The following is a 20,422-nucleotide window of genomic DNA, read 5'->3' as shown; positions in this document are numbered from 1 at the left end:
TCCTGTGACCTGCCTCACCTCTTGCTAGAAAATCTCTGTGGTCCAGCGCTCCTTTGAACATCATATGGATCTAGTTCCTGTGCTGGAGACTAGTGGTATAGATGAGCTATAATCCATGTAGGTCTATCTCTACTTTTCTAATACCTTTGTACCTCTATATTCAATACCATTCCAAAGGCAAGCTGATGCCTTTGAGAGAGAAGTCTGAGAGATTCGGAAGGCAAAACTGTCATGCATATTATGTGTAATATTTCCCTAGACTCCTGGTTAAAGAAATGAGTGCCATATCTTTAGCCTGTAGAGAGAGAGAGAGAGAGAGAGAGAGAGAGAGAGAGAGAGAGAGAGAGAGAGAGAGAGAGAGAGAGAGAGAGAGAGTGTGTGTGTGTGTGTGTGTGTGTGTGTGTAGGGCTTGGTAATGAATGAAGGTAAATGGCAGGGTATGAAGCACTTCCTATCGTAATTTCACACTTGTCAGCTCTTGTGAGGAAACTTCACCTTTACACAAGGATAGCAGAACAGGCTATAGAAAACAGAGTGAATATGTCTTGATGTTGTGGGATAAATTCTCTATGCAAAGAATTTCCCTTGCAAATATATCCTATTCTCTATTCTACTAAAAGAGTGTGAAATTGAGTGCAGTTTTAGTTGCCAATCCTTAAAGATACTTTGATTCATATACAGTATGCATTAAAAGTGTCATAAATGAATGATACTACAGCTGCCAGGAGAATACATCTGGTTTCCTCCAGCTAAATGTCACGGTTTCTTTATGAAGTTTTGCAGCTACAATTTGTAGCAAATGCAGGAAAAAAGACAATTAATTGTGCATTTATGGAAAAGAACACCTGTGGAGTATGATGCAGTGATTAAAAATAGTGTATGCATCATTTTATGTATTGTTGTATTGTTTAATATACCCCACATAAACATTTATCCACAGCATAAATATTTAGCTGCAGTCTGTTCAAAAGCTAACCTCAGCCTTACATGTCTTATATTCACCAACGCATAGTGCTTACTCAAAGCTTTGCATCGAATGAAGTGTCAAAGAGTCGTTTTTGAGGAGGCACATTACACATCTGAATCTTCCTCTGTTGGTGCAGCACAATCTGTAAAGCTCCTTATATACACTGTACTGTATGCTTCCTATTGAAGGAAAGCAAGCTTTAGTCATTGAACCATTAATTCCAAATAGAAAAATCATGGACTCATCTTCATCACTACCCTATCTATTTAAAATAAAAGCTTAACACAATATAAAAATAATTAAAACAAATAACGATGATAAAATATGCACAAACTTTAGAAAATGATCTAAGAATGAAATTGAGTCATCCACACGTCAAGTTCATCTATTTAAAATGCCATGTAGGATATGCAGTGTGAAGGTGGCACTGTGAGTGTGTGTGAGAGTGTGAGAGAGAGACAGAGTAGAGAAAAGGAATGGGTGAGTAGAGGGAGGATATGAGAGCCTTCTCGGGGGACCTTAAACAAACTGACTAAAGTGGTCCTGTTTTCTGATCAGGCACAGGGAGGAGAACACTTAGCACTGCTGGAGACACTCTAAAAAGCCACTGAGGAATTAGCCTGTTACTGGGAAACTTCACAGCTCCTGCACAGGGCTGTGTCCCCGACTAAGTAATACAGAAAATAGAACAGGCAATAAACAGCAACAAACAAATGCACGTATGTGCACACCCATGTATCCTCCACCCACACTCAGTCACACGTACACGGGTGCATAAGGACATGCTGTACGTATGCCAATAAGCGCACCGCTCATGATAGCGGTCTCAAACCAGAACAGATAAACACGGAAACACACACAACACAAGAAACCATATGCGCTACGGTCTCTCTAAGGGAAAGTGGTAGATAATGAATGGGCCCCTCACACACTCCAGAAAAGTGTCGCGAGTGACTTGAGACAAGGAAAAATATGTTTTCACTGAGGAAAAGCAATGACCTTATTCCTTCTCCGTGTTCATACATAGTATTCTTTTAGCTGCATCGCCAGGTTTGGCCAAACAAAGATGAGCTTAAATTTAGGCCCCATGATGTCAACACAAACAGGATAGAAAGTTCATGTTTAATTAGGTGTCCCCCCTTTTCTAAAGTTCATTTCAATTAGTCCCACCTCAGCCCCACTTTCAGGTCTCAGTGATTTGTCAATGCCTCAACTTCTATGTAGCGCAGTGTGGTCACAATGCAGCATGTAAATGTGTATGTGTGTGTGTGTGTGTGTGTGTGTGTTTTTGCATGTGTGTTACTGTTTATGTATTGTGTGTGACCTCGACAAAAAAGGGACTCCTGTGCCCTTGACATTTCCTTCTTGTTTTTATGATGAATTGCAGGGGTTATTTACTAGTTCATAGAGGGATTCACAGATCCCTATTTTGTTCCCAAACACTCGCAAATAATGCAGAATACATTCATAGTAAAAAAAATAACTGCTCTAGAACTTTTACCATCATTCCTAATTGTAAAAGTAGGATTTTCTTTTTGTTAATTTATTCCATCAACTGGGATAGTCCCAAATGCTACATCTACTCTAAATAACCTCAGATTGTTTAACTACCCAATACATTACAGTATAAATAATTTGTTTTATAATTTTTGGAATTCATAAGTGTATCCCACTTTTCTAAATTATACACTGTATATAACATTTGGAAATAATGATGTCTAAAGCTGGTACATCATGGTTTTGTTAAAATAGTTTGGCGAGTTGTCTGTTTTTTTAAAGACTGAAAGAATAATAATTGTGAGCATGAAAGTAAAGCATACTAGCAATTGAGTCATGTTTTTTTAATAGTTGTATGAATGTTTTTACTCTGTGTGTACTGTGTGTTTTTACTTGTGGGCCATCTTAATGACAAACCACCATTGCCTTGTGATTAGCAATTAAGTTTTTCTAATTCTGACTGAACTATCATTCAGATTTTGTAGGCAGCAAAGCACAAGCATTTTAATGAATTCTAACTCTTCAATATTAAATATTTCAGAAACCTGCAGACATATTCAGATATACGTCACTGACCTACTGTATACAGGCGCCGTGGTTAGATGGCCTATATGTCCTATGTTGGATCCTGAAGGTGTACTATGTCTGCTGTGTCCATTTCGTGACACCCTCATATAAGCCGATCAATCAGCTGTAATGAAACCCATCAGGTCACCTTTGAAATTTATCATTTTTTTTGTGCGCGTAAAATGAAACGCCCCATGATGGTATGGAGGCTAAATTTAGATTACCTATATGCTAACATATCTCTACCCCTCCTCCCCTCAAAAGACAAGGAAAAAAAAAAGGTTTATGAATTATGCTGAGACGCCGAGTCCATATGCTAGGGTGCTTGTGACATGTAAAATCAAAAGCCTGATCTTGGTCATTTGACTTTGTCTTCTTTATTTGTCCCCAGTCATGGTGTTTGTAGCAGTGTAAATTTTGTCCTTTAAATGTATGCACATTTCTACAAGAGTCAGCACACAGAAGCAGAAAGTTTTAAAAGGTAAACATAATGTTGTTTTGTTGCTGATCAGCAAACAAAAAAATGTAGCAATCACCTGACTGTTTGACTTATCTCCTTCACCATGTGGTGTGTTTCTCTCTGTGTGTTTCTGTCGCTTGCAGAGGTTTGAGGTGCTTAGCATCTCTTGTTTGCACACAATCCGTCTGTGATTATTGCCCGCTCCAGGCTTCATGCACAGTGATGCGTCTTTTCACAAAGCAGCTTCATTTGCATAGATTTTGCCAAGAACCTCTCAAATCTTAAGGAGTGTGCTTAAAGACGAGATAAAGATGAGCAATCATGACAACAGATCGCCTCGTTTGTGTTAAAGGCGGGCAATATCAGTATCAGCAGTAAATTGGCTCTTCAAGTCAACGACGGCACACAAAAACTTTTATCAATTTGTTTTGATGCAGATGGGAGGATTTCTAACCCTTGAGTGGTTTTTTGAGTTAGGGCTTTTTTGAATAGTCAGGCCAAACCTGTGTAACTGCAATCAAGGTCCGACTACACGGTTCATTTTCTGCAGATGGCACACAAAAAGTCCTTATTCAAGCATTTGCAAATAAATAAGCCTTTCTTATGTGTTTGTTGATTTGTTTATTTATTTTGTTGTTGTCATTTTTTTTCTGCTGAACACAGCTGCTTAGGCCCCACCATGCAGAAAGGCCCAATATGGCTCTGTCTGTAAATCGGAGTCCAGGGGCCACAAGACAGAAAACAGGGGAGAACCAACCCGAAATTTAGCGCACGATGGCTCCCAGCGGGCATCATTTGGGGACCAGAGTGATTTTTTTCTTACTTCTCTCTTTCCTTTTTCCTGCATGGTGAGCAGGTTGGAAAGCTCAACCCTAACATTGCTGCTGACACAACCACTCAGGGACGGCTGTAACAGCTCTCTTAGCATGGCACCTGTTATTGAGCCATCAGAGAGAGAGACAGAGACAGAGAGAGAGAGAGAGAGAGAGAGAGAAAGAAAGAGAGAGAGACCGAGAGAGAGAGAGAGAGACAGAGAGAGAAAATAAGAAAGAGAGTGCTGGAGAGGGAGGGAGAACACGGAAGGGAGAAGGAGTTAGGGTTGAAAGAGGGAAAGAGTGAAACTCAATTGTAATTTCAGGGCTGTCACAGTTCTGAGAGCCGGTAATTCTGCTGCCGTATCGGTGAACGGACGTACTTGGATGCCTCTCCGTGCCGAGACTGATCTCTTCCCTCATTGTCCAGACTAGATAAAATGTATACATTCATCACAAAACAGAATAAACAAACTGATTATAATTAGATTCACATCAGACTACTTTGTAAACAGAGAGCCGACTATGTGTCGACATGGTGGTCCCACTCCTGCTCCTATTTCATTGTTGTGTTTCTCTGGTTTAACACATTTTCTTCCCACTGTTTTAATGCAACTGAAATTACTTAGATAATCCAGTATGCCTGTTATGGAACTCTTTTCATTGTCTTCTTCTTCTTCTTTCTTTCATAATGCTTTCATCAAACTGATAATGTTAATCATGCCTTATCTCTTACCAAGATAAATTACCTACAGTATAGTAAAAGAAGTAATGATAGAATTTTGTTTTTCGTGATTTTTTTATTGTAATGCATTTTCTTTTGAGACAAGGAAGGAGGACATCGATAATTAAAAGATACAAATACTGGTAGAAACAAATACTAACAAATACGGGGGAACAAAAGAAAAACACTGGTTTATTTTCTCTCTAAGCCAATCATCAGAGGTACACGGCTGTCCATTCAACCAGAGCAGTGGCATTCCTCTGCAGAGCAATCAAAATGGATTAAACCAATCACGCTCCAGCTGCCTCCACGCAAATCAGATATGCCTGTGATGATGATAATCAATCCATAATAAAATAACACAACATAAATCTGATAGTGTTGTTCCAACAATTTTAATAACATAGATTTAAATATTGCCATGTGCACTGGAGTGATTTATTGATGAAAAAGTGCTATCAAGCTTATATACACCCCGTTTCTGGTGGCCCGCCAATAATACCATTAACTGCATTGTTCAAACTCATTATGTGATGAGAAACACAATAATAATCGCAGGACTACAAACGCACAATTTCTCCCATTGAGCTAATCACTTTTGCTAGTATTATTAGTCTCTCTTCCTCTCTCTCTCTCTCTCTCTCTCTTTTCTTGCTCCCTTGCTCACTTCGTCATAAATCCTGGGAGAGGCTGTGTATAAATCCCTAGTCCTGTTATACCAATTAGTATTGTAATTTCTGGTATCCATGCATGCTTTGCCAGCGCAGACTACAGAGTTATTAATCTGGGGGGGGACAGGTGCCATAGAAACAATATGCTGAGCGGTCGGCCTGGATACTGGGCCGACCCCACCCGTGCCAAACCCCTTAGTGCATTCAATTACAATTAGACGGAATGGACTGAAGCCCAGTATTAGAGAACATAAAAATTCTGAAAGCTGAAGGGATTTTATGTTTCATCATTACGAGTGAAGTTTTAATTTAGTTTTTTATATAACATGTATATGTTTAAAAAAAAAAAAAAAAACATAGAGATTAACACATAAAAATATAAGTTAAGAATGGTCATGTTGCCTCTTTCGACTCTCACAGAGTCTGAGTTGTTTTTGGAGTCCCATAACGTGTGATATTGTGTGGTCTACCACCTCTCCGATAGAAAAGCTGTTACGCCGCACATATGGCCCACTGACAAACATGACAGATGAAACACTTTGTTTGCTTTTGTTTAAGCACCGGCTCTTCTCCTAATACAAGCCTTTTAAGTGATCAAAAAGGCCTGGCGATATTTGATGTTGTCTGAGGAGAGATGGGGGGAGGCAGAGGAAGTGTCATCCAGTGATATACAGCTCCAGTCCTCTGTCACACAGCGCAGTGTCTGCTGGGAAATAATCTGACATCTTGTGCTCGACACATCCAGACGATGAGTAGAGAAGGAGGCGGGATGGGGGTAGAAAGGAAGAGAGTGATGGGACAAAGAAGCGAAGGAGAAGAGAGAGGGCGAGGGAAGTGGGAGTGTGAGTAGGAAAGTGAAAGGAGAGAGAGGACACAATCAATTCGGCAGGCCCGTCTCCATCATGTCATCACCTGTCAGCATAGATTTAAGAATAAAGCCTCTGAGAGACCTTCCAGAGCTACATTCTGATCGATGCTCTGGCAACGTTGGCCCAGATGTCACTGACGTGCATCACACGGCTACTGAAAACAAAACCCCACCATGACCGCATGACTGGGAACTACCAGCGACCCCTGCCCTGAGTTTGTAATGGGACACGCAACAATTTTCAAAGGACACAGTTCCATCTTATATATCGCCATCCACATGCATGCTCCTCCGCACTTCACAGAAGCTAGAGTAGGTAAGCTATTAAACATTGTGCCCATAACTTGAACATACCAATGGGGATGGAAAACTGGAAGTGCATATGGGCAAAACCATTAGAGAAAACAGAGAGGCAAAGATGAAGTTATAGTGACGGGGTGAATAAATCGAGTCATTAAGCATGCGTTTGTGGGAGCCTGGCTCCCATATGACGGTGCGGGGTGGCAGGATGCTTCTGCTGCCGTTTCCCCGTAAACAGACAAACAGATTGGCTCGTTTGCCTCTCTCCTCTGGGCAGCTTTCTGAGGAACACTTAGGACTTTCCCCCCGTGGGTCTCCGAAGAGACTACTGCTTGTGCTGTAATTTCAATTTGTAGCATGGCTCCTTTTAATTAATCTAGAGCACTGTCAAGTGTCAAACTAATTTTGAAAGCAGATCTCAACCCATTTAGTCTATAAGTAGCTGTGATTCAAAATGTTACTGGTTTAATTAAAACATTCACAGATCAAAATGTTCTAAATAATTAAAAGATGTTTTAGTCAACGAACCGGATTGCTTCCTAAACAGTCTGCTCTCCTTTCCCTCACTTCCCTCAAAGGAGCAAGCTATGCAGCACTTTGTGTAGCCTGTGAGATAGATAAGTCAGTGTCCGTGTGCAAAAAACATTTAACAGTTGAGTCAACTGCCAAACTGTTTCTTAAATGTCATTAAGTGAGCATGAACTACATATTAGACATTTTCCTGTTTTGCAAGGGAAAAACGTTGGTCTATCTCTCCGTGGAGCATACACTAAATGTTGATTAAAAAAAAAAATAATAAAATTAATTAAGAAGAAAAAAAAAAAGGTTTTGGCAATTCAAACTACATTTTCCAAAAACCATCAAGTCATTTATATCCTCAAACTGGCTAAAATATAAAGTAAAACTCCAGGGTCAAATGTGCATACTTGTGGCTTCCTGCTGACCCAGCCGTCTAGGACATGTGCCGTCAGGTCCGACAGTTTCCTGTCACTGTCTGTGTCTGCTGTCAACTAGCAGCTGGAAAAAAATTCCATGGAAATGAAATTCAGTAGTAGGTGCAATTTTAGTGGCACATACAACTAAAAGAGCTGCACGTAGGAAGTGTCAAGCTTCTCAGTTCATGTTTGCATGCTCATTGTCCATTACATTTCCTTTTCTTCATTTCTGTGTTTTTTAACATAGATAATACTACTTTAAACACATCATCATCATTTAGGGTTTAAAAAAAATAAATAATCATTGTCAAAAGTGTTTAAATGTCTTATAATAATAATTCAGGACAAAATGAAGTGTTAACAATCCTATCTGCCAGCAGAGTGGAACAAGTTCTTCTCTGGCCAGTGGAAAATGAAAACCACTGTGATTCCATCTCTGAAGCACAGAGAGGAAAACCTACCTCTAAGTTCAAAACCTTGTGAAAATCTTACAAAAAAAAAGACTGCAGTTTCATAGATGAAACTAAGCTCAAATTGGTTTTTTTCCTCTCACTGTAAGTCGCTGTTAGACACACAACCGTTATTTTTACTCAACTGCCTTTACTTCCGTTTCTTCAATCCTCTCACTCCGTCTTGTCTTTAGATTTCAGTGTGGAGGGAAATCGTTACATGAGCGATGGCACCCATCAGTGTAGTGCATGTGTTGTAAAACTGTCAGCCGCTGACAGATTGACTGACATGGTCAACCCTTCGATCACCACCACAGCGAGGGGAGGGTTAGAGGGAGAACGATACAGAGTGAAAGACATGAGGGAAAACAGGTGCATTTAGAAAGTCATGTTTTATTTTGTTTTTGTTCTTTGAGCACTGATCAAATCTGGCACTAAACTAAAACCATAAAACAAACATGGTTGATTTGAAAGGAGTGCAAAAGAAAAAAAAAAGAAAAAAGATTGCTATATAGAGAAGGAGTGTTCCCGTGTAATTTCCAACAGCTGTTGATTCAAAGGGAAAAACTTTATTTGGTCCAGATGGTCTCAGTCAGTGGCAGAATGAGAGAGCTGACTTCATTGGCTCCAGCCATGTGTTTTTCCTCCTGACAGAAATTAAAATGGTCGTTCGTTTGTCACCGCTCACTACACAGCTTAAAATGTAGCAATGAAACGTTCCTTGCCGATAATGCACCATAATTACTCAAACGCCTGTTCTTTATCTGCAGCAGAGGGAGGACAGACGGAACATTTTCCTCAGATGAGATTTTAAAACACAGAGAGCTTGCAAACGATGAAGCACGCAGTCAAAAGTATTGTTCTTTTTTAGCCGGAGAGAGCCATAGGTTTGTCATCTTCCTTCTCAACACCATTGAAAATGACAATCCTTGTATTATGCGACCTTTATTTTTATTTTTTTACAGAAACGGTAGAGGAGAGTTTGGCAGCAGCTTCTTTAGCTGGTGGGTGAGCCTGAGTATCTCAGCCTCCAATCAGATGTAACATGCTGTAGTGGTGTGGTGTAGCAAGTATCAGGGTGTGATAAATGTATTTATTTTAGCAGTCTGATGGATATTGATCTCCTCAGCGGCTCCTCCACAGGCTAACTTATGGGACCCTGGAAGGGAAGAGAGTGGGCGGCTTTCTAATAGCACACATCTCACACCTCACAAATGAGGTGAAAAACACACTGCTGTGGAGGTGTGGAAAGGTTAACAGTGGTGTCTGACTGCCAGTTGAACATAAAATCAGTCATTTATCGGAAATAAAAGTAAGAGCATCTCAGCAGTCACCGTCACGGAGATGAAAGACCGGAGCATGACAGGTGTTGAGTCACGGGCGGCACGAAACCGACACAGAGCAGAAAATATATCCACATGCCGTTTTGTTTTTTTAAGGCTGTGTTGCACATCCAAAGGCACACATGAGTAGGCTGGAGAGGCATGGGCATGTAAAACTGAGGTGTAGACGTAACCTGTGGCTGTTTGACTCAAACAACCACTACAACATCCTCTTCCCTGTAGCAACGCATCAGCCGTGAGTGCTGCTCAGTGAATCATGCAACGAGGTATTCTGGATGTTTGATTGTGAGTGACCTAAACTCGGCCGTGGGCTGAGGCCAGTCATACTGCTTCGTGAGAAATATCACAGCCACTCGTTTTTCAGCTTCAGTTTTACTTCTCTGTTTTTCTCTTGAGCTCCATGTCTTTGTCAACCTCTCTCAACCTCTCCTGTGTTCAAGAGTTGACGGATGATTCATTGAGCTTTTTTAATGCATGCTAAAAGCCGAAGACTACAGACAGCAGCCTCTTTTCCTTTATAGCTGGAGTACTTTATATTACAATGTACAAACACATTTGAATCTTCTGTTCACGATAACCATTTATATGTATTTATGCATCTTCAGAAAAGTGTTTTTGGAAAATACATCTACATTTAGAATTGTTTATATTATATATGAAACAATGAACAAACTAATTAGAAACTATTTCCATTTTTAATAAAAAAGATAGCATTTAATTTTCTTTTAAATAAAAAAAGCATCAACTCAGAAAATGTAACTAGGAAACCATGAAAAATGAATCGCCATTTTGAAATAAATAATAACTAAAAAATGTACATACTATAATTTAAAAGGAAATTCAATTCTATGTCCTTTAGATTCAACTTTTTTTTGTATGTACATGTTTTAACAGCAAATCATCTCCATAACCATGCTGAATACTTTAAAGGAACTAAAGGAAGGAGATAACTTGGTAAGTATTTATATGTGTGAAAATTAACTAAACACGCTTTTATGGTGCTCCATAACAAATGTCAGTAGAGAAAGGAGCTCAGTTTGCACTCAACTAAAAAAATAAAGCACAACCAAAAAAAAAGGACAAAGAGAGAAAAACTCTCATTTGAGCTCTTCAACAATTGCTGAAAGACGTTCACTTCACAGTGTGTTTGGCTCTGCAGAGACTGCTAAACGGCCGCAGATTGTGAAACACTAAATGAGTGCGGTGCCGCTCTCATTGTGGCTTAGTCTATAAACACAGGACCTGATTGGGTAATCGGCGTCTCCACTATGGTCTCTTCAACAGTAAATGCACCCCGGTGAACTGGAGAGAGCTTTCCAGAATAATTCTCAAAACATCCACAGAGATAAGGGATGAGTACTCCTTGACTCACTGCTAATAGTAATAGAGAATTTCCACAGCAGTCGTATAGCTGCAGCGCTAAAGTCCATCATGATAAGTAATATTAACTCTACTGATTGGTGATCATTTTTGCGTCATGCGTGCATAGAGTATGAGTGTGATTGAGTTTCTGCCACAATGCGCTTCACATTGAGGTGAAAAGAGGAATGATAACTAACAGAGTCAGTCAGGCGAGCTACAGTACAGTACACTACTCCCTGCAGTGTTACAGTCTCACCTGACCCCACGGACTAAACAATTTGCAATGTGACTCTAAATAAGGATACTTTTCACCTCTCTTAGTCACCGAGGACATGAATTGCATAACAGTATGTGAACGTATGGCTATATATGTGTGCACTCTGAACTACAGTAATAGTGGTGATCTAGAAAGAAGAATCTAGTTTGTCAATAAAAGACTATAAGTTTATAAAAATGGCAATTTAAAAATGGAAAAAGAAAACCGTACAACCATGTGGACTAATATGATCCATATATTTGGCATGAGATATTGAACTTCAACAGTCTTTTATTCAGTGAAAAGATCAGTGGAAGGTAATTTGGAATTTTCCACACATCAAATTATCCACTCAACTAACCTTGCTGGAGACCAGCGTTTTGTTCAAAAACGAAAGAGTTCAGACACTACTTTTGATATATAACTTTGTTTCTCTGCTTTCTATCTATGTTTTACTTCATCAGCTGTGTCAGCTGTCTAATTTATGTATGCAAAAATGTCCCAAAATACTGTAATAAAACAATCATAGGAATCACAGTAACTAACAATTATTTCTAAATCATGCCTTCAACTCCGCAAATATCGTTAATATTACAACAAGCATTTGCATTAACATTTCTGTCTTGCTCTGCACATGCCAATGCTTGTGTACACATGTGTATGGTGTGTGTGTGTGTGTGTGTGTGAGTATAGTGACTCTCTGAGATAGAGTCAGTAAGACAAATAGGAGAGAGGCTATCGGCAGATGAACCACAAGCATTTGCATCTCAGGAAGTGCGTCAGCCACATGGGACAGTCCCAACACTAAGAGTCTTAATGCTTTTATGCCCTATTTTATATACACATACGCGGGATACGGACATGCTGTTATGAAATGTTGACATTAATGCAACGCCTCTATAAGGCATGGAACATAGTGGTTAGAAAATGTATCAATGTGGTCTCAATTCTTTAAATGGAGAGTATATTAACGTTTTAGGGATGTCACAGTATGTTGCTCAAACAACAGACGGTATCTAAGTCCTGTCTCAAAGCTACATATTTATTTTTTTATTTTTCCATTATGTTACTCGATGTTATGTTATCCATTTTCCTCTTCCAGTAATATCGCATTAGATTTCCAATACTCATGGAATGTTTTTCCATCTTTCACAGATCAAGACTTCATGGGCTTTTTAGATGAAAATATTATCAATACAAGATGAAGCATCAGCAAAAAAAAAAGGAGTGACACATTGCCAACATGCTCTTGTTCCCGGTGCCAGCATCAATAATTCAGCCACTAGCTCATAACTTTATTTTCAATGCATAATTGAGGTCAACCAATGTTTTCTTCAGCCATTTATATGTCAAGCAATTTTTAAACAATAAGAGGAGCGGCCCATTAAGCTTTTAACATCTCTTTTCTATACTCCAATAGAAGGCTGGAAAATATGGACAGTGCGTGGGGCCAGTTTCACTCTCTTTGTGCTCAGTAATGTTTGGGGGGTGCTTCTAGGTGTTTTCTTTCTGCACTTGTAGCTGCTGTAAGCATGAAAGTCTTAAAACGATAACTGTGGGAAAGCTGTGGTGAGTAAGTGAAAAAGTCTACACTCCACATTTAAAAAGTGCGGTTTGGAAAGGAAGGGGGTCTCCGGGTGAGGTTTCTGTATGTGCATTTGTGAATGTGCATATGTGTTAACAATGTTTGTATGTGTGTACAGTATGTCTGATTGATTTTTATTAAATCATTTTGTAGATACTAAGTTCCCTGTACGTAAATATCCTTGCATTGCAGAATGCTGCTTTAAAGGACCCTGCCCCATCCACTGACTCATTATATGAAGTAATTACATTTCTCAATTGCTTTGCACTACTGTTTTATAAATATTGATTTACTATTGTAATTACACGTTAATCTCAAAACACATAGGTGCCAGGGTTATGACTCTCTCAAGTCATACTGCAAATTTCCTGTTTGCAAATATTTATTGAGGATGGCATCCTGAGAGGGCTATAAAAGTGAATAGCAATCATTAAACAGAGACTAGCTGTCTACAATATCTGCACAAGTGTCAATATCAGCAACACAGGTCAGCCCAGCTACTAATCAATTACTTGTAATCTTTCATTTGCATCAACAATAAAAGGTTTTATTGAAAAAGGGGATCCATTCCATCCATTCTTTATGTCTGTTTCACTGCCTGAAAAAGCTAAATCAAATTTGAAAATGTTTTGACACAATGTTTCACTTTCCAGATGGACTGGTTTATCCCAATCCATTTAACCATTTAGAAACTAAGGAATGTAGTTTGTTTTGAGAAAAATGGTGGTTAAAAGAGAGACATAGTTAAAGAGCTACAATTATACAGTTAGTAGTACAACTCTTGACTCAAATAATTATTAAATAGAAGATTAAATGGGAAAAGCCTGACAGAATGTTTGATATATACTGCAGACTTACCAGGTCTGTTTTTATTTAAATAGTGTTTTAATACTTTGTTATTTTTGACAGGTTAGATAACCAGGCTAAAGACCTGTTACAGTGGTTATTAATCTACAACTCTTTCACTCTGGAGCTTTAAGAATTGGAGTCTCAATGCAGCCTTAATTGTTCTCCAGACGGTTGGGGCCAACAGGTTATGTGAAAGTGTTAGGACTGCCTTCCATAAACTGCAATCTCAGGTTGAGGTGAACACATAAGGTGTTCTCCATTTTCCATTGCAGATTTAGTACCACCTCATGCCTGAGTGGAGCGTGGCTGGTTGTCATAACGATGCCGCAGGAAACTGCCGTGACCTAACGTGACACACACACACAGAACGTCGTAGGTGTGTTGTTTTTTACTCTCGGCAAGAAAAATTGTGTTTCAAAAGAAGCTGGAGTCAGAAAAAAAAAAAAAAAAAAAAACACTGCTGGCTAAACTATTTAAAAATGGCTTGTTTGTTCAGGACACCACCGTCTGTCGCTAGCAATGATGATGCAGTGATTAGTGACGATTCTCTCTGACCAATCAGTAGTCTGCAGGTTTTCACGTCACCTTTTGGCATTGCCTCAGCTCGCTTGGAACCTCGATGGAGGTGATACTAAAAATGTTCCTGTTAGCAAGTACCAGGGACTTTTTTTCGTAATGGAAAACCAAAAAAGGCAAGTAGAGTCAAGGCGAGTCGAGCAGGTACCATGTAATGGAAAAACGCCATTGGAGTCTCAATTGACACAATGGGTTTTGGGATAAAAGACATCTAAATTTATGATTATCAAACACATTTAGATAACCACCATTATCTATGTTCTATAGCTCTTGTGAAGTGCTTGCTATGACCATACTTAATTATTTCCCAAACTGATTGCTTTGTGAAGCGTAACTTACCAATACACCAGAGGGAACCCAAGATTGTTAAAATGGGGGCAAATAATGGAGCAGATAACTGGAGCTATTTTCTTCCTTCTGCAAATTGCTTTATCTCCCACTGGCATTAAAATATGTCATCATACAGTAAGTAATTTGACAGCAGTGTATTAATGAAGGATCGTGGACTTACTGTTGAATGTGGTTATTAACTACAGTAGGTGACTGTTTTGACTGTCTGAGAGAGAATTTTTTCTTTTCTGTTCAGCACACATGGGGATTTACGTTAGTCACACATGGCCAGACCAAATCGCAAATGCAAGTTAGTCTGGAACCTCTCAGTTTATTTCCGATTTTTAAGGAGCATTATCAACATCCGTAGACCAAAATGCCTCTGGACGCAATTGGATAGACCTACAATCAATCAGAGCAACAAAACATCATGTGACGTATCCCTGAGCCGTTGTACAGATGTAAACAGATACTAAGGTGATCTCTTCATAGCAGGCCATCATGGAGGCCGGAAATTTTGCGGACTACATGAGGAGATTGAAACAACTTATTTTCCTTCACTTTGCTTGAAGTTGTCTACATCACCATTTTCCCCAATTGCATACTTCAATTTACACTAATGCAAACTGTGTTTAAAGGTGCCCTGCCACACGTATTTCATTATTTGTGGTGTCTGAAGTTCTACCATGGACTGTGTAACATTGTTTGAGTAAAAAATGCCTTGGTTACCTTGTTTTAAGCCATTCTAGCGTGGTATATGAAGCCAGCAGGAAGACTCAGTTGAATCTGTGCCAGTTCTCATTAATATTCAACAAGCTATGCTGCTTGACTCTGATTGGCTAACAGCTAGCCAATGAGAGCCTGGCTATCAGCATACTGCACCAGCGCAACTGGGCGAGCTCATGAATAGTAATGAGCTCAGGCAACATGATGTCAGACTGACCAGCTTTTGTAATTGGCCTGATTTCTCCGCTTATTTCTTTTCAGTGGCTAGAGCTTACGAAGGAGGTAGCAGTTCATTTTCACATTCACGACATAACACAAACACATATGGACCTAATATATTTCAAAAAATGCAAGTACAAACGGTTTTGTGTGGCAGGGCACCTTTAATATGCTCACATTATGATAGCTTGGAATAAATACAACAAATAAGCAAACATGATTGAAATTGAAACTAAGTATTGTGAATGTTTGTATACTATCAGTGAAAGCATAATATACAGTATACTTTGTTAGAATCTAAATCTAGTCTTTGTTTAGAATGAAAACCTGCAGATACTTGGAACGTCATTGCACACAGTTGCCTGCTATAAGGTTATACTCCAGCAATGAACCCTATGAGTTTAGTAGGCATTTCTCCCCCTCCTCTCCTTGAGCCTTGCTCCCACCCTTTCTATTGCTCCAGCTTTTTCACTCTCATTCCAAATCCTTCCATCACAAAGATATATTGAAACTGAGAATGCATTAGGATGATTGGGAAGCTGAAAAATGAAAAAGGAAATACTGCATTTTTTGCAGGGAAAAGCTGTAAATGTGGTACAGTAAACAACACAATTTTAATCTCATCTGGCGTGTGTGAAATATTTACTTTAGATAGGATTGTTCAGGAGTGTGTGTTTGAGAATAATCCATTCAGCTTGTAGTGTTTGTATGGTTGGTTCCTGACATCAAGGTTGCTGGTTTAATTGAGCATGTACTGGACCCAGGGCTGAGAGAGCAGGCAGAGGAGCATCGATAAACTATGAAATGGTTCCAATATGGCCAATCGATGAGGCTTTGTGAGCAGCTCTCTTGGGGCTTTGATTTTCCTCTCAAACAACAATCCAGGATCTCTGCTCTTCAAAGGCAAACTCCATCTTTGCTGTTATTGTTGTTGTTCCTTCCCCCATGTTTGAGTGATGTCACTGAGGTCGATTTTATCCATGTCCATAAAGGCTCTCCCACACTTGAATCACCCGGGAGACGGCTTCTGTTGGTCTGCGCAATGGTAACAACAACCAATAAAGGTCAATCTCCCATGGTAATGGCCAATTGGGTTTGTTCCCATTATTGGCCCTCTGATCCGTGGTCAACAGATGGAGAGCTACCATCACTGATACAAGTTACACTCCAACCTTAAAGAGCCTCAGCTCTGTCTCCAAGCGCTGTTGTGTGATTCCACTCTCTCTCCCTCAGCCTGTGTTAGCCAGCACATCACTCCATCAAGTGCAGCTCCTGTATAAGATTAACCGTCGCAGTAGCGTCACAGGAGCGCTGCCAGTGAGGGCTAACTGTCTAACCATTTCAGCTAATTGCCTCATTAATGATTCACCGGTGTTAGGCGGCTCTAGCACTTCGCTGTGGGGAGCAAATTGTTCTGATTGGTTTGCCTCTGTCAATTATTGATGAGGCAGTGAGCTGAAGTGCTAACACCTGGCTTTGGAGGTCCAAATAGCCCTGCATTCCCATCACATACTCAGTTATCACACACCCTGGGACCACATTCAGTCTTGAAGGGTTGGAGTCTTGACTGTTGCTGTTCTCTGGGAGTGGATGTAGCATGCCCCGGGGGCAATGGCTGTGATCTCAGTTGTGAGGATATTAGCTCATAGAACATGGCTTACTGCTGCGCAAAAGGTGGACAAAACAGAGACATATAACTTGCAGTTATTTGTTCTGTGGTGGTGAAAGGCCCTCTGGGATAATGTCACATGGAGAGAGGCCATTGAGAAAGTGAGTGTGTGATGATACCACAAATGATAGCAATATTGGAAATAACTGTTGATACTACTGTAATACTGGTAGGAATTAAATTATAGTCTTGACTCTATCCTTTATCAACGTAAGTTGCACAAGTTGTCTCTAGCTCTTTTGGAATACTAACATTGTATTAGTGAATATAAAAGTTAAACATCTTATGGCTAATAAATAACACTGTCTTTGAAAGAAATCAGTGTATACTACTAAGATAATAATTTCAGATTCTACAGGTCTGAGTGGAGCTGTAACACTATGCACTGCAATGTCAATACATGCTTTGTTTATGGTGATTTATAATGGGTCCAGGCTAGGCACCTTTACAGCAGGGTCATGTAATTGGATCTCCAGCAGATAGTAGCTGAATTCCACTATAGTCTCTGTGTCTAATGGCCCACCCACAAAGTGCTCCTTCTGGCTACATGAATCATCCTTACACAGTGCACAAGCTGCTGAGGGGTCCCACCAAACTTTGTGCATTCCAAGACACAAAAACAGAATAATAAGCAGTGTTTTTGTGAGTGAAACAAACTGAATAATAGAAGGATTTAGACATGGAGTAGATTCAACCACACTGAACTTGCTCATCTCTCCTTGGCCCTAATTGAAGCTGATTAAAGAGTCACCCCCTATGCTGACGCCACTGTCACTCTGAATCTCAGCCAAGTGGGCTTGCCATGTACACTCACAGGGTGGTCACTCTGCCTTTGTTTTTACACTGGCACCAGTGACAGCAGAGCCCACTCCACCCCGCAAATACAGTGACTGTGATTCACTGTGTCACCATAAACCCTGGACTGGGGGATGGAGTTTAGAGGGTTCTGTATAGCTCAGAAGTGGACTTCACTCATTGCCCCATGGTGCACTTTATGTATGTGTGTGTGTGTGTGTGTGTGTGTGTGTGCGTGTGTGTAGGAGTGGAATCACTACAATAAAATGTGTGAGAGAACTGTGGTCTAGGTCATACTTTGATGCCTTCTTTTTCTTTTCTTGTCCAACCCCTCCTCTCTTCTCTTCCCTCCAACTTTCTCTTTCTGTTAACAGATAACCCAATGACTGAGCAGTGATGACATCAGAGCGGCTGACCAATTGCACGAAGACACCTACAAAGCACAACGTTCAAAAATGACTTCACTGAAGAACAAAAGACAAGACCCGCTGAAATCCCTACAGTGAAATTCTTGAAAGCCTCTTACTACTCCCGATTCCCTCCCTAATATTTTACCTCCAGCTTTTTTCTACAAAACACGAAAGAAAAAAAAAAAAAAAGAAAAAACATACAGACTCATACTCATGAGATGGTTGACAATGTCAGATAGATACATTGGAAGGACTATTTTCTCTTCGGTGGGAAGATCATTGATGCATGCCTCTGTAAATAGATCATAATAAAACCCTATTCTTATTCCTAATATAGGAAACATACAAAGTCATTCTCACCAACTTCATAAATCTTCATGACTGTGGATTGAGTACTCATGGTTCAATATTTTCCATATGTAGTCAGTATTCTTCTTACCTCCTCAGAGACCATGTAATTATCATTTCCATTATAATTTCTCTACTCTTTGGAGTTATTTGGACTGTAAAAAGTGTACTTCCTATTCTTCTTATTCTCTTTACATAACAGCCTAGTCTTCCTCTCCAATATCCACACTAGAACATGTAAATAGAGACGAATGAGGACAACAGCATGGAACAGACTATAGTGTATATTTACCACTCCCCTAGTAGATCACACATCTCAATATGTGGATATTTCAGTTAACCATTTTAAAAGTTTAAAATACTTGAACTTGTTTTCTGATAGTTAAAGACATAGTCCTAGGTATCTGGACAATTTTCCTATGTATTTAAATAGATGCATAAAGGCATTAGCTATATGTAATGATATTATTTGACTACCTTATAGGGAAGCAAACCATTTGGTATCATCAATCAGTTCCATCTGTAAACAAACGGTCAAAATGAAGAGGAAAAGACAATTCACTAAAGCCAGTGCCAGTCTACCTTGGTACTACTAAATATTATTTTTTAACTTTTTATATTGTTTTATATTGTTATTTACACTTCCCCCCCAGTATCTACCTATTTAATCTTTCCCATGGCAATAATAGCCCTCTCCATCCACATGTGTGGGTTGTAACTGCTGTGGCGAAGCCGCTGTCAGCCTGAGAGGGCCATTTTTTTCTTTGCATTGTTTGATACGGTGCTCTGATCCTGAGCCTACACATGGGGGAAAAGAACACCTCATTGATTGCAATGTAGACACGAGGACTCTGACCTCCGTCTTCTAAGGACTACGAAGATAACCAAATGGACTGACAGATAATATGCCAAGCCAATGAAGAGACAACCTCACAGGTTACCCCGTCACTGGTGAAGACAGAAAACCTTGGCATGGACAACAGGGAAAACACTAGTTTGTTGAACACCTCATCTCCACTATCGTGCATCCTCTACCTCTCAGTGTGTGCTGTGCATCTACAGTAGGAAACCATAACTTATCTGTGACCCCCTCTACTATCTCCACAGCCCACGTCAACACTGCATGTTCCCAGAGCCTCATGAGAAAAGTGTCCATTCTGATGGATGCACATGGTGATGGGGAAAAACAAAACAAACACTGGTTCACTTTGACACCAACAAACTCTCACATAGGAGCGCATGCATATAGATGCACAATCATTAAACAGCGCTCAAATATGTTGCTGTATATATGTACAGTGTATCCCCTATGAATAGTCTCAGATGCTGTACTTTGCATGTTGACTTGTAGATGGCACGTGACCATTACTCTTAAAAGAGGTTATGCAGGTAGGCCTAGTCACTGGATTGACTCTCTAAGCCAATGCAAGCTCTTTGTCAGCTTTGCATCTCCTTATTTTTGATTTGAATAAATGTATCGTAACACGACATAAACTGTTTCATAGCCCCTGTTGCTATTGCGAAAGGTCCTCTTCAGCCAAACAGCAGCACTGATAGATTTTAAACTCTTTGAAGGGACACATAACCTCGCCTTTGATGTCAGACAGAACCTGGCCACAGTGAGCGTGGGTAGGAGAGAGAGGAGGGAAGGCAAACTGGGGCGCTCCAATTAAGTGGCAGCACACAAAGTGGCATGGGGCATCC

The 20,422-nt window shown here is 39.9% G+C and overlaps 1 protein-coding gene across 5 annotated transcripts in view; it reads left to right on the top strand.

Annotated features, from left to right (window-relative positions):
- mafa (v-maf avian musculoaponeurotic fibrosarcoma oncogene homolog a (paralog a)) overlaps positions 1-19,262 on the top strand; it is a 76,965-nt gene extending 57,703 nt beyond the window's left edge. For 3 of the 5 annotated variants that reach the window (XR_005638770.1, XR_005638769.1, XM_039795058.1), the window contains one exon: positions 18,335-19,262. The gene's annotated coding sequence lies outside the window, so the exon portion shown is untranslated. Of the gene's footprint in view, positions 1-10,487; positions 10,548-12,366; positions 13,289-18,334 lie in introns of those variants that run through there. The other 2 variants (XR_005638771.1, XM_039795059.1) reach the window with 2 other exon arrangements.
- The last annotated feature ends 1,160 nt before the right edge of the window (positions 19,263-20,422 follow it).

This window comes from Perca fluviatilis, chromosome 3, assembly GCF_010015445.1.
Source record: "Perca fluviatilis chromosome 3, GENO_Pfluv_1.0, whole genome shotgun sequence".
NCBI classification, from domain to species: Eukaryota; Metazoa; Chordata; class Actinopteri; order Perciformes; family Percidae; genus Perca; species Perca fluviatilis.
The sequence above is the reverse complement of the archived record's forward strand: the minus strand, read 5'-3'. Positions and strand labels throughout refer to the sequence as shown.